The sequence below is a fragment of the Zea mays genome, chromosome 8 (genome assembly GCF_902167145.1).
Source record: "Zea mays cultivar B73 chromosome 8, Zm-B73-REFERENCE-NAM-5.0, whole genome shotgun sequence".
Lineage (NCBI taxonomy): Eukaryota > Viridiplantae > Streptophyta > Magnoliopsida > Poales > Poaceae > Zea > Zea mays.
The window spans coordinates 61968423-61991243 of NC_050103.1; positions in this window are offsets into that span (position 1 = coordinate 61968423).

The window sequence follows — 22821 nt, forward strand, 5'->3', positions numbered from 1 at the left end:
ATACCCAGGCCTTGATCAAGGTCAGGCGGGGGTCCGGAGCCGACACGTGTCCGGACCATACCGCGTATGCTTTCGCTCCCCGCTCAGGCGGAGACCCGATGCTGCCGCGTGGCCGACTGCCCATGATGTAAGCCAACGGACGGAGCCTGATGTAAGGCCTCTGGGCCGCGCGACGGTGCTTTTATTGCGGATAAGGCGCGTCGCCTGTCTATTCCACTAGCAGGTGATGTGTCGCCTCAGCATTTAATGAGCCCTACCACTCCACTGGAAGGCGATGTGCGGCCTCAACATTAAATGTGCCCTGTCCACTCCGCTAACGGACGGCGACAAAACCACCCTGCAAGCGGTGTGCCTGTCCATTCCGTTGGCAGGCAGTACGCCCGTGCTGCAGAGTGCACTTAGTGAATGCTTGGGTGAATCCTCCATGCGCCTAGGGGTCCCTTTTATAGTCCCAAGGCAGCTAGGAGCCGTTGAAGACAAACTTGGAAGGCCATCCTTGCCTTCTATCGTGTGGTGCACCGAACAGTCCGGTGCACCACCGGACAGCTACTGTTCATGTCCGGTGCACGATTTCTTTCCATACAGAGAACAGTCGACCGTTGCAGCTTCGGGTCCGTTGGCGCACCGAACATTGTCCGGTGCACACCGGACAGTCCGGTGCCCCCTGCCGACCATTGGCGCGACCACGTGTCGCGCGAAGATTGCACGGACGACCGTTGGCGCTGGCGACCGTTGGCTCACCGGACAGTCCGGTGCACCACTGGACAGTCCGGTGAATTATAGCCACGTCTCCCCTTTGCTTTTCCCGAGGGCGACGAGTTCACCGCGGATGACTCACCGGACGGTCCGGTGAAATATAGCCGTACGCTGTCGTCGAGTCCCGAGAGCAGCCTTTTCACGCGGACCAGCCTGGCGCACCAGACACTGTCCGGTGCACCACCGGACAGTTCGGTGTGCCAAGCCGAGCTGGAGTTGGCTGCTTACAGCCAAGTCTTTTTCCAATTCTTTTCTCCCTGTTTCTAGCACTTAGACAAAATATGTTAGTACTCAAAACAATGTACTAAGTCTAGAAACGTACCTTTTTCTTTGATTTGCACTTCTCGCTTGTTTGGCACATAGCAACTCACTTATTATGTGTTGGACACTTAATCACCAAAACATTATAGAAATGGCCCAAGGGCACATTTCCCTTTCAATCTCCCCTTTTTGGTGATTTATGCCAACACATCCAAAAGCAACCAGAAGAAGTGCAACATCAATGTAATTGAGGACCAAATTGTTTTTGCACAAGATTTGACATATTTGGATCATTCTTTGCCACCACTTGGTTTGTTTTTGCAAATCAAATTCATTTTCCTATCACTAAATCAAACACACTTGTTTGGGCACATAAAGAGTTATTCCAAGAGTAAAATTGATCAAGTGCCAAAAACTCCCCCTTTTTCCATAATCAAAATTCTCCCCCACAAGAGACCAAATTTTGCAATAAGAGTACTTTGGATAAATCAAAAATTCTAACTCTATTATTTTTGAAATTCACAAGTGGTAGCTTTTGAAATTCGCAAGTGGTAGCTGATCCATTTGCTTTGGCCTTAATTTCTCTCCCTTTGGCATTAAGCACCAAAACGGGATCATTATTGGCCCTTTAACCCCATTGCCTCACAAAAAATGTCAATTAAGAGCAAAAAAGGCAATGAGAGCATAAGAATGAACTTGGAAGTGAGTACACTAATACCGGAGTGTAGTGGAAGTCTTTGCATTGTCCAAGTCCACATTTTCCTTTCAATGCACCTTTGAGACTACATCAAGTATACTCAAACAAATAGATTAGTCTCAAAGGGTCAAGTTGTAGCACATCTCCCCCTAAGTATGTGCATCATTTACACAAGGACTTGTGAGGTCCGGGGATCCCTTGCACAACTTGAGCACCATAAATAAGCAACAAATCACATAAATGCATGAAATAACATGATCAAAGGCATAGACTACATGTATGCTATAGATCAATCCAAGTTCCACGAATCTAAGACATTTAGCTCACTACGCAACCTGCAAAAGGTTTTCTCATCCAACGGCTTGGTAAAGATATCGGCTAGTTGGTTCTCGGTGCTAATATGGTACACCTCGATATCTCCCTTTTGCTGGTGGTCTCTCAGAAAGTGATGCCGGATGTCTATGTGCTTAGTGCGGCTGTGTTCAACAGGATTATCCGCCATGTGGATTGCACTCTCATTGTCACATAGGAGTGGGACTTTGCTCAGATTGTAGCCAAAGTCCCGGAGGTTTTGCCTCATCCAAAGTAGTTGCGCGCAACACTGTCCTGCGGCAACATACTCGGCCTCAGCGGTGGATAGGGCAACAGATGTTTGTTTCTTTGAACTCCAAGATACCAGGGACCTTCCTAGGAATTGGCACGTCCCTGATGTACTCTTCCTATCAACCTTGCATCCAGCATAATCGGAGTCTGAGTATCCAATCAAGTCAAAGGTAGACCCCTTTGGATACCAGATCCCGAAGCAAGACGTAGAAACTAAATATCTAAGAATTCACTTAACGGCCACAAGGTGACATTCCTTGGGGTCGGATTGATATCTAGCACACATGCATACACTTAGCATAATGTCCGGTCTACTAGCACATAAATAAAGCAAGGAACCTATCATAGACCGGTATGCCTTTTGATCAACGGACTTACCTCCTTTGTTGAGGTCGACATGCCCATTGGTTCCCATCGGTGTCTTTGCGGGCTTGGCGTCCTTCATCCCAAACCTCTTGAGAAGATCTTGAGTGTACTTCGTTTGGGAAAGGAAGGTGCCGTCCTTGAGTTGCTTCACTTGGAACCCAAGGAAGTAGGTCAACTCGCCCATCATCGACATCTCAAACTTTTGAGTCATCACCCTGCTAAACTCCTCACAAGACTTTTGGTTAGTAGAACCAAATATTATGTCATCGACATAAATTTGGCACACAAAAAGATGACCATCACAAGTCTTAGTGAAAAGAGTGGGATCGACTTTCCCAACCTTGAAAGCATTAGCAATTAAGAAATCTCTAAGGCATTCATACCATGCTCTTGGGGCTTGCTTAAGTCCATAGAGCACCTTAGAGAGCTTGAACACATGGTCGGGGTACCTGTCATCCTCAAAGCTAGGGGGTTGTTCCACGTATACCTCCTCTTTGATTGGCCCGTTGAGGAAAGCGCTCTTCACATCCATTTGAAACAACCTGGAAGAGTGGTGAGCGACATAGGCTAATAATATTCGAATAGACTCTAGCCTAGCCACAGGAGCAAAAGTCTCCTCGAAATCCAAACCTGCGACTTGGGCATAACCTTTTGCCACAAGTCGAGCCTTGTTTCTTGTCACCACCCCGTGCTCGTCTTGCTTGTTGCGGAACACCCACTTGGTTCCCGCAACATTTTGCTTGGGACGTGGCACCAGGCTCCAGACTTCATTTCTCTTGAAGTTGTTGAGCTCTTCCTGCATGGCCAACACCCAGTCCGGATCCTACAAGGCCTCCTCTACCCTGAAAGGCTCAATAGAAGAGACAAACGAGTAATGCTCACAAAAATTAGCTAAACGTGAGCGAGTTGTTACTCCTTTGCTTATGTCACCTAGAATCTGATCGACGGGGTGATTTCTTTGGTTTGTCGCTCGGACTTGAGTTGGAGAGACTTGTGGTGCTTCTTCCTCCATAACTTGTTCTTCTTGTGCCCCCCTTGATCACGCTCCTCTTCTTGAGGTACCTGTTCATCATCTTGGGTTGGGGGATGCATCTACGTCGAGGAAGAAGGCTGATCTTGCTCTTGTTGTTCCTGTGGTCGCACATCACCTATCACCATTGTGCGCATTGCGGCCGTCGGAACATCATCTTCATCTATGTCATCAAGATCAACTTGCTCTCTTGGAGAGCCATTAGTCTCATCAAATACAACGTCGCTAGAGACTTCAACCAAACCCGATGATTTGTTGAAGACTCTATACGCCTTTGTATTTGAGTCATACCCTAGTAAAAACCCTTCTACTGCCTTGGGAGCAAATTTAGAATGTCTACCTTTCTTCACCAGAATGTAACATTTGCTTCCAAATACACGAAAGTAAGGAACGTTGGGTTTGTTACCGGTAAGGAGTTCATACGAGGTCTTCTTGAGAAGGCGATGTAGGTAGAGCCGGTTTATGGCGTGGCAAGCTGTGTTCACAGCTTCTGACCAAAACCGCTCGGGCGTCTTGAATTCTCCAAGCATCGTTCTCGCCATGTCGATGAGCGTCCTGTTCTTCCTCTCTACCACACCATTTAGCTGTGGCGTGTAGCGAGCGGAGAACTCGTGCTTGACACCTTCTTCCTCAAGATACTCCTCTACTTGCAGATTCTTGAACTCGGACCCGTTGTCGCTTCTTATCTTTTTCACGTTGAGCTCAAATTCGTTTTGAGCCCTCCTTAGAAAGCGCTTTAGTGTCCCTTGGGTTTCTGAATTATCCTGCAAAAAGAACACCCAAGTGAAACGGGAAAAATCATCAAGAATTACAAGACCATACTTACTTCCCCCGATGCTAAGGTAGGCAACGGGTTCGAAGAGGTCCATGTGAAGAAGCTCCAGTGGTCTTGATGTTGTCATCACATTCTTGCTGTGATGAGTGCTTCCCACCTGTTTCCCTGCCTGACAAGCTGCACAAGGTCTATCTTTCTCGAAACATACATTGGTTAGTCCTAACACATGTTCTCCCTTTAGGAGTTTGTGAAGGTTCTTCATCCCAACATGTGCTAGACGGCGATGCCACAGCTAGCCCATACTAGTCTTAGCTATTAAGCATGCATCTAGATCGGCCCCCTCTTTCGAAAAATCAACTAAGTAGAGTTTGCCGTCTAATACACCCTTAAATGCTAATGAACCATCACTCCTTCTAAAGACAGATACATCGACATTTGTAAACAAACAATTGTAGCCCATGTGGCACAATTGACTTACAGACAGGAGGTTGTACCCTAATGACTCTACTAAAAATACATTTGAAATAGAGTGCTCGTTTGTGATGGCTATCTTTCCCAAACCTTTGACCTTGCCTTGGTTCCCATCTCCAAAAATAATCGTATCCTAGGAATCCTTATTCTTGACGTAGGAGGTGAACATCTACTTCTCCCCTGTCATGTGGTTTGTGCATCCGCTGTCGATTATCCAGCTAGATCCCCCGGATGCATAAACTTGCAAGGCAATTTAAGCTTGGGTTTTAGGTACCCAACTCTTGTTGGGTCCTACAAGGTTAGTCACAATAGTTTTTGGAACCCATATGTGTCACACCCGGATTTTAGGGGTCCAAAACCCGGGCGCGAACATAAACACCAGGTGTGCTGGGACCAAGTCTCACACATATGATGCATAGTGGCACAGGATCGAATGTCACATCTTTACTATATAACAGGAGTTCTGTACAAAAATAATTAAATAATTACATCATATGAGGAAACGATCCAGCAACTCAAAGTTGACTGGGAGACGACGGCCTAGACCTCTCACGAACACATCGCAGCATCCTCCAAGCGCCTCATCCTGCGGTACCTGTTCTTGACCTGTGGGGGGGGGGGGTGTGAGACAGCAAGAGTGAGCTCACATACGTTCATCGCTCAACAAGTTGTGGGGAATAATGTGAATGAACTTGCCAAAGATGGGAGCTCACGTGAAGTGTAAGGCTTACCAAAGAGAATGGTTAGAGCTGAGCATTGCTTTTAAAGTTGGTCAAAATTTTATTAGCAATTACTAAGTATAAGTAAATACCATCCCCATTAAGTAGTAGAACAAAAGTAACAACCTCACCTGCGATGCAATGCATATGACAAAATTGAGTTTAAGTTCCATAATTTAATCATGTGAGTGTCCGAGCTGCTCATGACCGTGAGCACGGCTAGTATACCAGTTTTACACTCTGCAGAGGTTGCGCATCTTTACCCACAAGTCATGTTACCCATCTGCCAAGGGATCGCGACTTCCCATACACCTCTACCGAGGAGGCGAGGCAGGGTAACACTACGAGGCCTTTACAAAGTTCCACTAGCTTCAGAAAACCCGCTACAGTTTATAGGAAGCTCCAATGCAGGAATCCCTTGCAGGACCGCCATCGCAGCAAAATCCTCCCGAGGGCCTCCCTACACTGACCACTCCCCTACTGCCCTTGCCCCTTTCGGGTAAGGTAGTCTTCCACTAGCTTTCCTAATTAATCGGCCAAGGGCGTCCCATTAAACCCTTGTGGTAGCACTGTTTTCCCGGGTGGTTCTCCATGTTCCAATTAACATAATGATCTTATCATGAACAGTAAATAGCAACTGATAACAAGAGTATGAATAATATGTATCTCAATGCCCAAATCCACATATAGCACTAGCAAGTACTACCTAGAAAGTTTAGTGGTAAACAAGGCATAAAGATAGACAAACTAGGGTAACCTATTAGGTCCCATCAAATTAACCTATGCAGATCATTATGATTAATTAGAACATGAGTGGGTAAAAGAAGTGATCAAGGGCACAACTTGCCTGGGACTTGAGATTCCAGGTACCAACTTGCTCTTCAGATGACCCGTGACCTCGCTCTAGTCGTAGCAATACAAACAAACATTGTATAGGCAAAATTAACATTACACGAAACATAAGTACAAATATATATTAATAATCTACACGTTGCTACGAGATCGTGGGATCGAGAGCTACTAAGATCAGAGTTACGGTTAAGGAGTTATGATTTTCCGAAGATCCACGTGGTTAAATATAGAATAGACTAAGTGCAACATTTTAACCTATATTTCATGACAAAACAAAGTTACCAGATGATAATAAATATTATTGTGAGACTAATGTAACTAGAATGGATCAAAACGGAGTTACGGTTATTGAATTATGAATTTCTGAAATTATTTAGCATCTAGAATAGATTAATTCAAATGAACCATTTTAATTCAAGTTTCATGGCTAAACAGTGTTACTAGTTGATATACAATATTAATATAAAATTATTGCAACTGGAATGGGTCAATTCGGAGCTAAAATGGATTTTCTAGGAATTACACAAGTTCTGGAATTATTTGTGTGCTAGAAAAGTATTTTCTATATTGTTTTTCCTATTTTCTTAAACCACTGGACTGAGCGCATAATATCCAGAGAGCTCGGGGGCTAATCCACAATTTGCCCCGAGACTCAGTTTTCCCCCGCACGGATGGCGGGTTCATTTTGCAGTTTTCCAGGGACTCTTTAGAAAGAAAGCCATGACCGAAGGGGGTATGGGATCAAGGGATCCATCAGATCTTGATCCGGCGGCCAAAAATAAATTACAAAGCTGCACACGCTATGAGCCACAAGATCGCGATCGGATGGCCCAGATTTTATGAAATGTGATCTAATCTACACCGTCGATTTCATCATCCACGAACAGGGTTTCTTTGAAGTGAAAGGGTATGGTTGTTTCAATCTCGACCATCCATGCGCCGATCAATGGCCACGAACCCATCACCTACACCCCGCCCACGCAGTCGGCGGCGCCGCCCCTACCGCGGCCGACCACCCGCCGGAGCCACGCGGCACGGCCGTTCTGGGCTCCCACGACATCAATCGCAGGTCCCACGCACAATTCGGACGACGGCAAAACAGAAAAGGGACTCACCGAAGGCAGAGACAGCGACCAAAGAGAGGTCCACGGCACCAGGCGAACCTGCGGCGGCGAGTTAACTGTGGCGAGGAATTCCCTGCAACTCCGACGCACACCGCACGCACATATCCTTTGAAAACCCTCCACGTTCTCCGGCGAAGCTCCTATGCTATCAGCTTGGTTTGGGATTGACAGCGCACGAGCAATAGCCCCACGGTGACTAGCGAGAGAGGTGACTGCGGCGGCACTGCTAGGAGCCACGGCGGGGCGCGGAATCCAAGGGGCGCAACATCTACCATGCATTGTGAGTCGAGGAGGGGCTACGACTTTGGCGTTTATAGCCCAGCGAGGACCTCGACCGGGGTTTGACCGTAACAACCATGCGACGGCCGCAAAATCCGTTTCGATTGACCCTGCTGGGGGGGGGTGTCCACATGTCTGAGGGTCTTATTCTCCAAGCCTAGGAAGTCCGAGGAGGGGGGAGAAAGGACCTGGCCAGCAGAACTCCCCGGCAATCGCGGGTGAGCGCGCGGCGGTCTTCACGGTGTTCTGTTGAAGGGGATGCATCTGACGCCAGGGTCCCACAATGTAGTGAAATCAAGTCTTCAGCAGTGAGGTGTGCGCTAGGGGTTGCCAAGTGGGACCCGATTAGCAGAGGCATGAGGGAGAGGTAGGATTGTGGCGGGATTGTAATTGGGCCGCGTGGAAGGGAAAATTGGAAATGGGCCGAGACAGGCGAGTGCTGGCCCAAGCGTGGTTTGTTCATTTTTTTTGATTTTCTTTGTTTTCTATTTTCCATTCCCAAATCAATTCAAATGTGGTTTTAAATTTCAAATTTATTTAGAATGCACAGTTCAAAAACTTCATCATGAAAATATATTATCTATATTTGTTTTATTTTAGTTTCTTTATACATGATTCCAATCATGAATTAGATAATAGTTCTCACCTTATGAATCTTAGGGAACTATAATTTAGATTGTAGATTATATATTAAGATATAGCTTAATCATAATTCTTCTACATAATCTATCCCAAGATAATTTAGTTTGTCTAAGTATCTTTTATTTTTGAAAATATTTTTATCTTGGGAATAGTAACTTGGTATGAATATTCTTGAGGGGTGTTTTGATTTAGAATCTTTGAGAAATTTTCCTTATTTATTTACTTTATTATTATTTTTTTTCCACATGCAAATTTTGGGCTTTACAAATCCTACCCCCTTAACAGAAATCTCGTCCTCGAGATTTGTAGAAAAGGGATGCAACCAGTTTGGTTTAGGAATCAAAAGTTTTGTTTCAAGTTTTTTTATCAGTTAGTAGATGATATGAATATTGTATGTCTAGATATTCATTAGGTCAGGTACGGTTATGGCAAGTAGAGGTTGTGGCAAGGGTATAATGAGGAAAGACTTCATCCTAAACTATGGATCTTGATGCCGCTGGTGATTCAACTTAATCTTTGAAGTCTTGAGTTGATGCTTATCCTTCTTTGACATGGTTGGTCTTCTTTGGCCTTTATTTCTTGGAGTTGTCATCCGAGTTAAGGACATATGGCTGGGACATATGTGAGTAGGATGGATTGTATGGTGTAGGTAGGTTAGAATCTTTCAAGATGAGATGGATATTGTTAGGCTAGATACTTTAATGAGGGATTATCTAGTTTATCTAGTTATATTTATTTTTTTATAAGCATTTTTTTATTTATATATGCAGATGTAATCATGGACATTACTCCACAACTCATCACAATCAATCAAAGATCCAAATCAGACATGTATCACAAGAACAAACATTCAAGCATATAGATAAAAAAAATAGTTTTTTTTTGTTCCTAAGAGTAGGTCTCCTATTCCTAAAGGTCACTTTGGGCACGGGATTTCAAAGTGTGAAACCCACATTTGTCTTTAGAAAAGAAAATGTAAGAATAATCAGAGTAAAGTGGAAATAGATGAGAAAAGATTAAGATAAGTTTAGAAAGAATCAGAGTAGCAAAGGTAAGTAGATAATGGTTGTCCAGTTCTATCTAGGTTTCGTCCTACAGTCAACATTCCTCTGATACCACTTCTGTCACACCCGGATTTTAGGGGTCCAAAACCCGGGCGCGAACATAAACACCAGGTGTGCTGGGACCAAGTCTCACACATATGATGCATAGTGGCACAGGATCGAATGTCACATCTTTACTATATAACAGGAGTTCTGTACAAAAATAATTAAATAATTACATCATATGAGGAAACGATCCAGCAACTCAAAGTTGACTGGGAGACGACGGCCTAGACCTCTCACGAACACATCGCAGCATCCTCCAAGCGCCTCATCCTGCGGTACCTGTTCTTGACCTGTGGGGGGGTGTGAGACAGCAAGAGTGAGCTCACATACGTTCATCGCTCAACAAGTTGTGGGGAATAATGTGAATGAACTTGCCAAAGATGGGAGCTCACGTGAAGTGTAAGGCTTACCAAAGAGAATGGTTAGAGCTGAGCATTGCTTTTAAAGTTGGTCAAAATTTTATTAGCAATTACTAAGTATAAGTAAATACCATCCCCATTAAGTAGTAGAACAAAAGTAACAACCTCACCTGCGATGCAATGCATATGACAAAATTGAGTTTAAGTTCCATAATTTAATCATGTGAGTGTCCGAGCTGCTCATGACCGTGAGCACGGCTAGTATACCAGTTTTACACTCTGCAGAGGTTGCGCATCTTTACCCACAAGTCATGTTACCCATCTGCCAAGGGATCGCGACTTCCCATACACCTCTACCGAGGAGGCGAGGCAGGGTAACACTACGAGGCCTTTACAAAGTTCCACTAGCTTCAGAAAACCCGCTACAGTTTATAGGAAGCTCCAATGCAGGAATCCCTTGCAGGACCGCCATCGCAGCAAAATCCTCCCGAGGGCCTCCCTACACTGACCACTCCCCTACTGCCCTTGCCCCTTTCGGGTAAGGTAGTCTTCCACTAGCTTTCCTAATTAATCGGCCAAGGGCGTCCCATTAAACCCTTGTGGTAGCACTGTTTTCCCGGGTGGTTCTCCATGTTCCAATTAACATAATGATCTTATCATGAACAGTAAATAGCAACTGATAACAAGAGTATGAATAATATGTATCTCAATGCCCAAATCCACATATAGCACTAGCAAGTACTACCCAGAAAGTTTAGTGGTAAACAAGGCATAAAGATAGACAAACTAGGGTAACCTATTAGGTCCCATCAAATTAACCTATGCAGATCATTATGATTAATTAGAACATGAGTGGGTAAAAGAAGTGATCAAGGGCACAACTTGCCTGGGACTTGAGATTCCAGGTACCAACTTGCTCTTCAGATGACCCGTGACCTCGCTCTAGTCATAGCAATACAAACAAACATTGTATAGGCAAAATTAACATTACACGAAACATAAGTACAAATATATATTAATAATCTACACGTTGCTACGAGATCGTGGGATCGAGAGCTACTAAGATCAGAGTTACGGTTAAGGAGTTATGATTTTCCGAAGATCCACGTGGTTAAATATAGAATAGACTAAGTGCAACATTTTAACCTATATTTCATGACAAAACAAAGTTACCAGATGATAATAAATATTATTGTGAGACTAATGTAACTAGAATGGATCAAAACGGAGTTACGGTTATTGAATTATGAATTTCTGAAATTATTTAGCATCTAGAATAGATTAATTCAAATGAACCATTTTAATTCAAGTTTCATGGCTAAACAGTGTTACTAGTTGATATACAATATTAATATAAAATTATTGCAACTGGAATGGGTCAATTCGGAGCTAAAATGGATTTTCTAGGAATTACACAAGTTCTGGAATTATTTGTGTGCTAGAAAAGTATTTTCTATATTGTTTTTCCTATTTTCTTAAACCACTGGACTGAGCGCATAATATCCAGAGAGCTCGGGGGCTGATCCACAATTTGCCCCGAGACTCAGTTTTCCCCCGCACGGATGGCGGGTTCATTTTGCAGTTTTCCAGGGACTCTTTAGAAAGAAAGCCATGACCGAAGGGGGTATGGGATCAAGGGATCCATCAGATCTTGATCCGGCGGCCAAAAATAAATTACAAAGCTGCACGCGCTATGAGCCACAAGATCGCGATCGGATGGCCCAGATTTTATGAAATGTGATCTAATCTACACCGTCGATTTCATCATCCACGAACAGGGTTTCTTTGAAGTGAAAGGGTATGGTTGTTTCAATCTCGACCATCCATGCGCCGATCAATGGCCACGAACCCATCACCTACACCCCACCCACGCAGTCGGCGGCGCCGCCCCTACCGCGGCCGACCACCCGCCGGAGCCACGCGGCACGGCCGTTCTGGGCTCCCACGACATCAATCGCAGGTCCCACGCACAATTCGGACGACGGCAAAACAGAAAAGGGACTCACCGAAGGCAGAGACAGCGACCAAAGAGAGGTCCACGGCACCAGGCGAACCTGCGGCGGCGAGTTAACTGCGGCGAGGAATTCCCTGCAACTCCGAAGCACACCGCACGCGCATATCCTTTGAAAACCCTCCACGTTCTCCGGCGAAGCTCCTATGCTATCAGCTTGGTTTGGGATTGACAACGCACGAGCAATAGCCCCACGGTGACTAGCGAGAGAGGTGACTGCGGCGGCACTGCTAGGAGCCACGGCGGGGCGCGGAATCCAAGGGGCGCAACATCTACCATGCATTGTGAGTCGACGAGGGGCTACGACTTTGGCGTTTATAGCCCAGCGAGGACCTCGACCGGGGTTTGACCGTAACAACCATGCGACGGCCGCAAAATCCGTTTCGATTGACCCTGCTGGGGGGGGTGTCCACATGTCTGAGGGTCTTATTCTCCAAGCCTGGGAAGTCCGAGGAGGGGGGGGAGAAAGGACCTGGCCAGCAGAACTCCCCGGCAATCGCGGGTGAGCGCGCGGCGGTCTTCACGGTGTTCTGTTGAAGGGGATGCATCTGACGCCAGGGTCCCACAATGTAGTGAAATCAAGTCTTCAGCAGTGAGGTGTGCGCTAGGGGTTGCCAAGTGGGACCCGATTAGCAGAGGCATGAGGGAGAGGTAGGATTGTGGCGGGATTGTAATTGGGCCGCGTGGAAGGGAAAATTGGAAATGGGCCGAGACAGGCGAGTGCTGGCCCAAGCGTGGTTTGTTCATTTTTTTTGATTTTCTTTGTTTTCTATTTTCCATTCCCAAATCAATTCAAATGTGGTTTTAAATTTCAAATTTATTTAGAATGCACAGTTCAAAAACTTCATCATGAAAATATATTATCTATATTTGTTTTATTTTAGTTTCTTTATACATGATTCCAATCATGAATTAGATAATAGTTCTCACCTTATGAATCTTAGGGAACTATAATTTAGATTGTAGATTATATATTAAGATATAGCTTAATCATAATTCTTCTACATAATCTATCCCAAGATAATTTAGTTTGTCTAAGTATCTTTTATTTTTGAAAATATTTTTATCTTGGGAATAGTAACTTGGTATGAATATTCTTGAGGGGTGTTTTGATTTAGAATCTTTGAGAAATTTTCCTTATTTATTTACTTTATTATTATTTTTTTTCCACATGCAAATTTTGGGCTTTACAATATGCAAGTTTTGTCTCCCTTGCATTTGGATCCCAATTTCCTAGCCACTACTTTTGCATTCTTGCATGAAAGAACAAAAGAAGTGTTGCAAGCATGGAAAACAGTAGTAGATTCATTACACATTTTCCTAGGTACTTGATGCACAACATAATTTCTCCTAGGCCTACTTCTACTATGAACAAAGGTAGAACTAGAGGCAAACATAGCATGTGAATCAAAAGCATCATGATCATAACTCCTATTATAATTGGAATGACTAGCAATTTTCCTATTATAAATGAAAGCATGATTCCTTTGAGTACTACTAGCCATAGGGGCCTTCCCTTTCTCCTTGGTGAGAATGGGAGCCTTTTGTCTTGTTAAGTTCTTGGTTTCCCTTCGAAAACCAAGTCCATCCTTAATTGAGGGGTGTCTACCAACGGTGTAGGCATCCCTAGCAAATTTTAATTTATCAAAATTAATTTTGCAAGTCTTAAGTTGAGCATTAAGACTTGCCACCTCGTTTGGTAATAGAAATAAGGTGTTCATCACAAGCATCAACATCAAAATCCTTGCATCTATTACAAATAACTACATGTTCTACACAAGATCGAGTTGCATTTGCCTCCTCTAGCTTAGCATTTAATTCATCATTTAAATTCTTTAAACTAGAGACAGATTCATGGCATGCGGACAACTCAGAGGATAGCATTTCATTTCTTTTAATTTCTAGAGCAAGAGATTTTTGAACACTAACAAATTTATCATGTTCTTCATACAAAATATCCTCTTGCTTTTCTAAAAGTCTATCCTTTTCATTTAGAGCATCAATTAATTCATTAATTTTTTCTACCTTAGCTCTATCTAAACCTTTAAATAAACTAGAGTAATCTACTTCATCATCAGAAGATTCCTCATCACTAGAAGAACAATACTTAGGTGTATCTTGAATACTTACTTTCTTCTCCTTGGGCATGAGACAAGTATGGCGTTCATTGGGGAAGAGTGAAGACTTGTCGAAGGCTGAGGCGACCAGTCCCTCATCGTCGGAGTCGGATGAGGAGCAGTCTGAGTCCCACTCCTTTCCAAGGTGCGCCTTGCCCTTTGCCTTCTTGTAGTTCTTTTTCTTCTCCTTCTTGCCGTGTCTTTCTTGTGCCTGGTCATTCTCATTATCGGGACATTGAGCAATAAAGTGACCAGTCTTACCGCATTTGAAGGAGGAGCGATTTCCCCTTGTTTTGTTCTTGTTGGGGGTACTCCTTGCGTCCTTTAAGTGCGGTCTTGAAGCGCTTGATGATAAGCGCCATCTCATCCTCGTTGAGGCCAGCATCCTCCACTTGTGCCACCTTGCTTGGAAGCGCCTCCCTGCTACTAGTTGCCTTAAGAGTAACAGGTTGAGGCTCGTAGACGAGTAGTGGACCGTTTAGAGCATCGTCCACATATCGAGCCTCCTTCACCATCATACGCCCGCTTACAAACTTTCCAAGGATCTCCTCGGGCGTCATCTTTGTGTACCTAGGGTTTTCACAAATAAGATTCACAAGATGGGGGTCAATTACAGTAAATGACCTTAGCATGAGTCGGACGACATCATGATCCGTCCATCTTGTGCTTCTGTAGCTTCGGATCTTGTTGACCAGGGTCTTGAGCCTGTTGTAAGTCTGAGTTGGCTTCTCTCCCCTGATCATGGCAAATCTCCCCAGCTCGCCTTCCACCAGTTCCATCTTGGTGATCATGGTGGCATCATTTCCCTCATGTGAGATCTTGAGGGCGTCCCAGATTTGCTTGGCGTTATCCAAGCCGCTAACCTTGTTGTATTCATCCCTGCACAAAGATGCTAGCAAAATAGTGGTAGCTTGTGCATTCTTATGAATTTGTTCATTTATCATCACATGATTATCCATACTATCGAAATGCATTCCATTTTCCACAATTTCCCAAATTCTAGGATGGAGAGAAAATAGATGACTACACATTTTATGACTCTAAAATGAGTAATCCTCTCCATCAAAGTGTGGGGGTTTTCCAAGAGGAATAGAAAGTAAATGGGCATTTGAATTGTACGGAATACGGGAATAATCAAAGGAATAGTTTTGATTAACCGTCTTTTTCTTTGACGAAGAATCATCATCGTCGTCGTCTCTTGGTGAAGAAGAAGATGCATTGCTGTCATAGTAGATGATCTTCTTGATGCGCCTCTTCTTCTTCCCGTCCTTCTTCTTGTGACTCGAGCCAGAGTCAGTGGGCTTGTCATCTCTTGGCTCATTGAAGATGGACTCCTTCTCCTTGTCGTTGACCACCATCCCCTTCCCTTAGGATCCATCTCTTCAGGTGATTAGTCCCTTACGTGAAGAGTACGGCTCCGATACCAATTGAGAGCACCTAGAGGGGGGGTGAATAGGTGATCCTGTAAAATCAAACACTAATAGCCACAAAAACTTAATTTAAAGTGTTAGTACGGCTAAGTGGTTGAGAGACGAGTTCTTGTGGACAAAACAATCACAGAGAAAGCAATCACAAGAGACACGCGATTTTTATCCCGTGGTTCGGCCAAGTAACACTTGCCTACTTCCATGTTGTGGCATCCCAATGGACGAGGGTTGCACTCAACCCCTTTCAAGTGATCCAATGATCAACTTGAATTCCACGACTTTCTTACTTATAGTCTTCTTCCCGTTTGCGAGGAATTTCCACAAGTTGGAGCCTCTCACCCTTACAATATTGATCACAAACAACACACAAGAGTAAGGTTGGGAAGAGCAACACACACAAGACTCAAATACGCAGCACAACCACGCACACAAGTCACGACTTGAGCTCGAAACACAACGCACAGAGTTCACAACTCAAATGGAGCTCAAATCACTATCACAAAGAATCGAATGCGTGAAGTTGGAGTCTTGGAGTCTTAGGATAATTAGTGAATGCTTGGGTGACTCCTCCATGCGTCTAGGGGTCCCTTTTATAGTCCCAAGGCAACTAGGAGCCGTTGAAGACAAACTTGGAAGACCATCCTTGCCTTCTGTCGTGTGGTGCACCGGACAGTCCGGTGCACCACCGGATAGCTATTGTTCATGTCTGGTGCACGATTTCTTTCCATACGGAGAACAGTCGACCGTTACAGCTTCAGGTCCGTTGGCGCACCGGACACTGTCCGGTGCACACCGGATAGTCCAGTGCCCCCTGCCGACCGTTGGCGCGACCACGTTTCGCGTAAAGATTGCGCGGCCGACCGTTGGCGCTGGCGACCGTTGGCTCACCGGACAGTCTGGTGCACCACCGGACAGTCCGGTGCACCACCAGACAGTCCGGTGCACCACCAGAAAGTCCGGTGAATTATAGCCACGTCGCCCCTTTGCTTTTCCCGAGGGCGACGAGTTCGCCGTGGATGACTCACCGGACAGTCCGGTGCACCAACAGATGTCCGGTGAAATATAGCCGTACGCCGCCGTCGAGTCCCGAGAGCGGCCTTTTCACGCGGACCAGCCTGGCGCATCGGACAGTCCGGTGTGCCAAGCCAAGCTGGAGTTGGCTGCTCAGAGCCAAGTCTTTTTCTAATTCTTTTCTCCCTGTTTCTAGCACTTAGACAAAATATGTTAGTACTCAAAACAATGTACTAAGTCTAGAAACATACCTTTTTCTTTGATTTGCACTTCTCGCTTGTTTGGCACATAGCAACTCACTTATTATGTGTTGGACACTTAATCACCAAAACATTATAGAAATGGCCCAAGGGCACATTTCCCTTTCACCAGCGTGAACAGAAGGGGTCCATGACGGGCGGATAGAAGCAACATCAACGGTTCGTCATGGACAGATGGATGACGAGGACCATCAGTCGCGACATCCTCCTCCTCGAGATCTGGCCCGTCACAGGCAACACATCTGAGGTGGAAGTGGCTACGACGGCGTGACAGCGGATCCAGGGAGCACGCACGCGGCGCTAGTCCCTTGAGACGCGTACGATGGTGACACATTTGAGGTGGGAGCTGTGGTGGCGGACTTCCCTAGGCGCGAGCGGTGACGACGGCCTCCCTAAGCGCGAGCGGCAGTGGATCCCATAGGCATGCGCGGCGGCAATGTCTCCCCTAGGCGCGAGCAATGTCCTTACTTTTATGCTACGTTGTATACATATTTATGCCAACGTCAATAGGTGTTTACGACATATATTTTAGTTCATGGGTCCCCTTCCATCTATTGTCTATTTATGATATTTCTATTCACATTTTATGTAAGCGTTAATTAATTTTATGCATTATCTCGTTACCTAATCTAGTGTGTATATGGGGTTACTACCATTTACGTCATATATATAAGATATTTACGACATACACATTTACGCAACAAAAAAAATTCACAAAGAAGGTAATCGATCCCGGTAATAAGGTCATTTGCCACGTTTTCGTAAAATCTCGCGCATGCAATGCCATGATTTTATGGTGTCCGTTACTGACATAAAAAATTTAAATTCCCTAATCAACCCACCATATTAAATGGCCTAACCAACTCATCTAATCAAATCCTTGATTTATGGGGAACACATGCATGTGGGCTATTGGTTCGGAGTAAACAACCATTTTATGATGTATCGACACTATGTTTATGCTTAGACTTGGGGATTTATATGATTATGAATACAACACATCAGTGTTATCAACATCTCTCACGTTGACCCGATATTACGCTCAAAACTGAGGGTTCTTACGCTCAAAAGTGAAGGTTTTTATGCTCAGATCTGTAAATGTGTCCACCAGTGTACCTGTCACATACGGTTTTGGAAGGCAAACCGAATGTGAACCATGTATGTGCCAGGAGCAGAACTCATGTACACAGCGATTACATAAATGATTTATTATAGCACAATGCTTCGAATCATAATAAGGAGTAAGTAATAAGATTATAGACTAGAGTCATTTACATTATATAAATAAAAGTGCACATTGTAGAAATGTAGCCAACGTAAATAAACCAACCACAGAAAGTTGAGTGGGGGAGGTCGCTAGCCTAATCCTCAAACTCGTCAAAGTCCTCGAACTCCTAGAGATCCGCCTCGACGCCTTCTTCTTCTTTACCTAAGCATAAATTGCACCAAAGACATCCTGGTGTTTGTGAAGCAAGGGTGAGTACACATCAACGTACTCAACAAATGCCTCGTTTTGGCTGAAGTGGACTAGCTTTATGTGGAGTTAGGCTAAAAGCAAGTTGCTTTTACTTTATCAAGTTTTATTTATTATGAGCCATGTTTTATCAGTAATCACAAGTTATCATCCCAAAGAGTACCTCCTCATAGAGGAAATACTAGAATCCATAGTTAGAAACATCATTAATAGAACCATCATCATCATTTGTAACTGTTGTATCTCAGATCATCTGTAATGAAGAAAACGGTGACGCCTAAGAGGTGGGGGTGAATTAGGACTTTCTAAACTTTTCTAAACTAGGCCACAAATAAATCTCTAGAACAAAACCTATGCAAATAATCAAACTAGAATGTGCAAACTAGGTTTTGTCTAAGTGTTGCTATCTCTACCGCAAAAGGCTAAGTTCCAATCTAAGTAATCTAATCACTAAGACAAGATTGAAACTTAAATACTAATGTAAATGCGGAAGGTAAAGAGCAAGGTAGAGATGCAAACTCTCATGGAAGACGCCGGTATTTTTACCGAGGTATCCGGAATCACGCAAGGTTCCAACTAATCCTCGTTGGTGCCCCTACACAAAGGGAAGCCCATGCAAGAGCCAAGCACCACGGTCGAGTAACTCTGTAGAGAGCCGCGGGCCTTCTCCACACGCAAGTGGTGCTCCACTTTTGGCTCCTCTCGGACGCTCCCCTCCATCTCCACTATCGAGCTTCCGACCAAAACGCCACGGGCCTCGTTCCCTTCGGTACACGGTGACGGTCATGACACAAACACGGTTGTCACGGTCTCGCAAGACTCTCGCCCCACTCGATACAATTACAATGGATCGCCCAAGAGCCGAGGGGTTGTGTGGTTTTTATAAACTCACTCAACTAACTAGGATTCACCTAGAATAAGCGCTAATCCGGTCTAACTAACCTAAGCACATCGCAAAGCACCTACGCTAATCACCGAGTGATTCTATTAAGCACTTGGGTGTCTGAGCACTTGGAATTGTCTACAATATGCCTTGGTATGTTGCTTGGGCTCCCACACCTTGAAATGACCGGTTGGGGGGTATTTATAGAATGCCCCACAATTATAGCCATTGGACAGAAGCAACAACTTTCTGTCGATGGGCGCACCGGACAGTCCGGTGCCCACCGGACAAGCACTGTTCACTGTCCGGTGCCCTGCCACGTCAACCGACCGTTGGGGTCTGTAGCAGTCAGCCGTTGGATCTGACCATTACTCATACTGTCTGGTGCACACCTTATAGTCCAATGCTACAGCCCGAGAGCACCCATTGTGGGCCTCTCTGCACAGACTGTCTAGGTGTCCCACCGGACAGGTACTGTTCACTGTCCGGTGCACCACCAGTGCGCTAGCTGACTGCCCTCTTCATGGATTCCTTCGTTGATCCTTTGGGCTTCTTTTGTTCTTGAGTCTTGGACTTCTAAGATCTTTTTATGTCTTCTTTTGAGGTGTTGCTGAAAGTCGCCTAGAGGGGGTGAATGTAACACCCTGAATTTGGGGGTATAAAATTTCTTCTCTAAATGTCTACCAAATTTAGGTGTTACCCTTTGTGTCTCTCTCTCCCTAGACTTCCTCTCTCTCCTCCTTTTGTTTAGAGTTAAGTTAATTAGGTTAGGGATTAATTATTTAGTTTGTCAAAACTAGGTGAGTCATGAATTGTTGAATCATGCTGAGCATAAATTATTTTTTGATTTGATGCACATGTTTGAATTATTTGAATTTGAATTTGTGTTTGAATTTGAATTGAGTTCACTAGAGAAAATAAAAAGAAAATCAATTAGAAATTTGGAGAAAAAAGGAAAACCAATTTTGGCCCAACTCAGCCCAGTCCAGCCCAGCCAGCGCCAGTTTCCTCGCCCGCGCGCTCTCTTCCCCCTCCCTCTGCCCAGTGGGGCCGGTCTGTCAGCACCGGTTGCCTTCGCCCGCGCGCCTACATTCTCTCTCTGTCCCATGGGCCCAACCCGTCAGCGCGCCGAGCCGTTCCCTCCGCGCACCTGTTTCCTCTCGCTGTGCCATGGGGCCGCCCTGTCAGCTCCGCCTTCCCCGCGAACCGCCGTGGACCAGCGCGCACGCACGCCAAGAACCCCGGCCATGTTGCCTGCCCACGCGCCCCAGCTCCCTTTTGAGTACCGCCCGCACCCGCTCTCTCTCCCTTGCCTCATTTCGCACAAGCACACACTCTCTCTCGCGCTCTACCCTCGCCGCTCGCCGGAGACCCGCGTCCGCCGTGCCGGCCATCCAGCCCGCCATAAGCTACAACAAGCCACCCGAGCTCCGTCCCGAGGTGAGGAACTCGTTCCATGCTTGGTTTTCCTTATTTGTGTATGATCTTAGACAATTTGGCCTCGTCGGGGTTCATCCGCGCCGGTTCGCCACACCCTACGCGGTGACTGGCCAATTCAGCCTCGCATCGTGACCCTGCGTTGGTTCATAGCATTCCCCTGCGCTCGCCGGAGCTAGTCCGAGCCTTAGCGCACCCGATTCCCCCTCCCCGCGGCTGGGATTCCTCGCTGGAGTTACCATGACCCGCCCAGAGCTTTCCCTCCACCGTTCTCTCACCCCTAGCCTCGGTCTTGTGGCCAGGACCCCACCAGTGAGTTCGCCGGGTCTTTCTCGCCGGTCCTGGCCAACTCCGGTGACCTCGGAGCCCCTGTAGCTTGCACCTGCCCCAGCTCCGGCGACCTCACCGCTGTGGGCAGGAGTGGCGCCGCCCACAACCGTTAACCCCCTTGGCGTTTGATCTCGACCGTCTGATACCTATCTAATGGCTCAGATCACCGGGTATCGCTTCACGCAAGCGTGCCCTGCTCCTGGGCCCCATCTGTCGATCGCCTGTGCCCCATGGCGCTGGGCCCGACCGGTCAGCCCACCTTCCATCCCCAGTCACTGACCGCCCTAACCCACTTGTCAGATGTGCGCGCGTGCCTGCATCCGCGTGCTTGCCCGCGGGATCTGTTCTCGGCCGTTGATTTAAGATATGATGGCTGAGAGAGCCCGTTACCCCCTCGCACGATAAATTTGCTAAAGAAACCCTCGGCTTTGTAAGAATCAACCCCCCATCCCTGGTTTTCGCACGCAGGCCCCTGTATTCTTGTAGATAGAACCCTAGAGTTTTATTTAATCATAGAATTAGACCTAATTTAGGTTTTAAATTCCAAAACTTGTTTATTTCATATCTTTTGCATATGAACTCCAAATTGAGTGATTCAAATTGCAAAATGTTCATGGGATTATTCTCTATCTGATAAAATTAGGATCATTCACTATCTGCACATTCTAATTTTATGCCTAGACTATAGATTAGCTTAGGTAATGGTTTATTTATGAAATAAGAAAAATAAAAAAGGAAAAACCTAATGGTAATTAGATGTTTAACTTTGTGAGATTAATAATATGCAAAGTATGAATCTTTCCCTGGTATAATTTTGTGTCTCATTAAAATAAGTGGAATCTAATTATGTAATTTATGGAGATAGATAATACTTAGAAAATAACAAACTTCTAAATGTGTTAGTTCACCCTATAACCCTAGTTACTTCTTGAGTTTATACTGTTCTTTTGATATATGTTCATTTGTTTGTACATGTTTGGTGTACTGTTCATTTGTCTTTATTCAAATGTATTGAATGCATTATCTCTTTATTTAGACAACGAGCAGCCCGTGGTTCCTAAGTGTGTTGCCGAAGATCTTCCTGAGCAACAACCTGGTGAAGGCAAGTGTCATCTGACCTATTATGTCCTACTTACTTTATAATTCACCACCCGCATTACTTTCTTTGAAACCTAAGGATTGACTAGTCTGTTTTTACCTTATCCTTGTTTACCTTTGGGTTATTATGGTTAGCTTAATGATAGCTTTACTTTAATCAACGAACATGATGCGAATATTTATGATACGATGATGCTATCCTTATGATTATGATGATGTTCTTATGGCACTTTAGGGGACTCAGGTTGTTTCCTAAGTACCTCTCCGTAAGGACCTATTCGTTGAGTGATCACCCGGGATAACAGTGCAACCATGAGGGTGGAATGGGACGCCCTTAGCTGAATAATTAGATGAACCTGGGGGTGTAGTTGGCTTTGCCGGAGGGCCGTTAGTGGGGGCCGAGGCATAGTGCTCGCTCTGCTAAGGGTGGGTGTCGAGATTCATTCGATTTGGTTTTGTTAGTCACCCACCATAGGGAGGTGTACTGTGTTTGTATGACTGGTGAAACCTAACGAGCAGCTATGCACCAGGGGAGTCTCTGTAAAGGCTATGTAGTGTATCCCTAGCCATTCACCTTGGTAGTGAAGATCGGGTCTATACAACCTAGGCCGGAGATGGATCACGCCTCATGGGTAAAGTGTGCAACCTATGCAGAGTGTTAGAAACTGGTATATCAGCCATGCTCACGGTTAAGAGCAGCCTTGTGATCCTCTTTGATTAGAAGAACTAT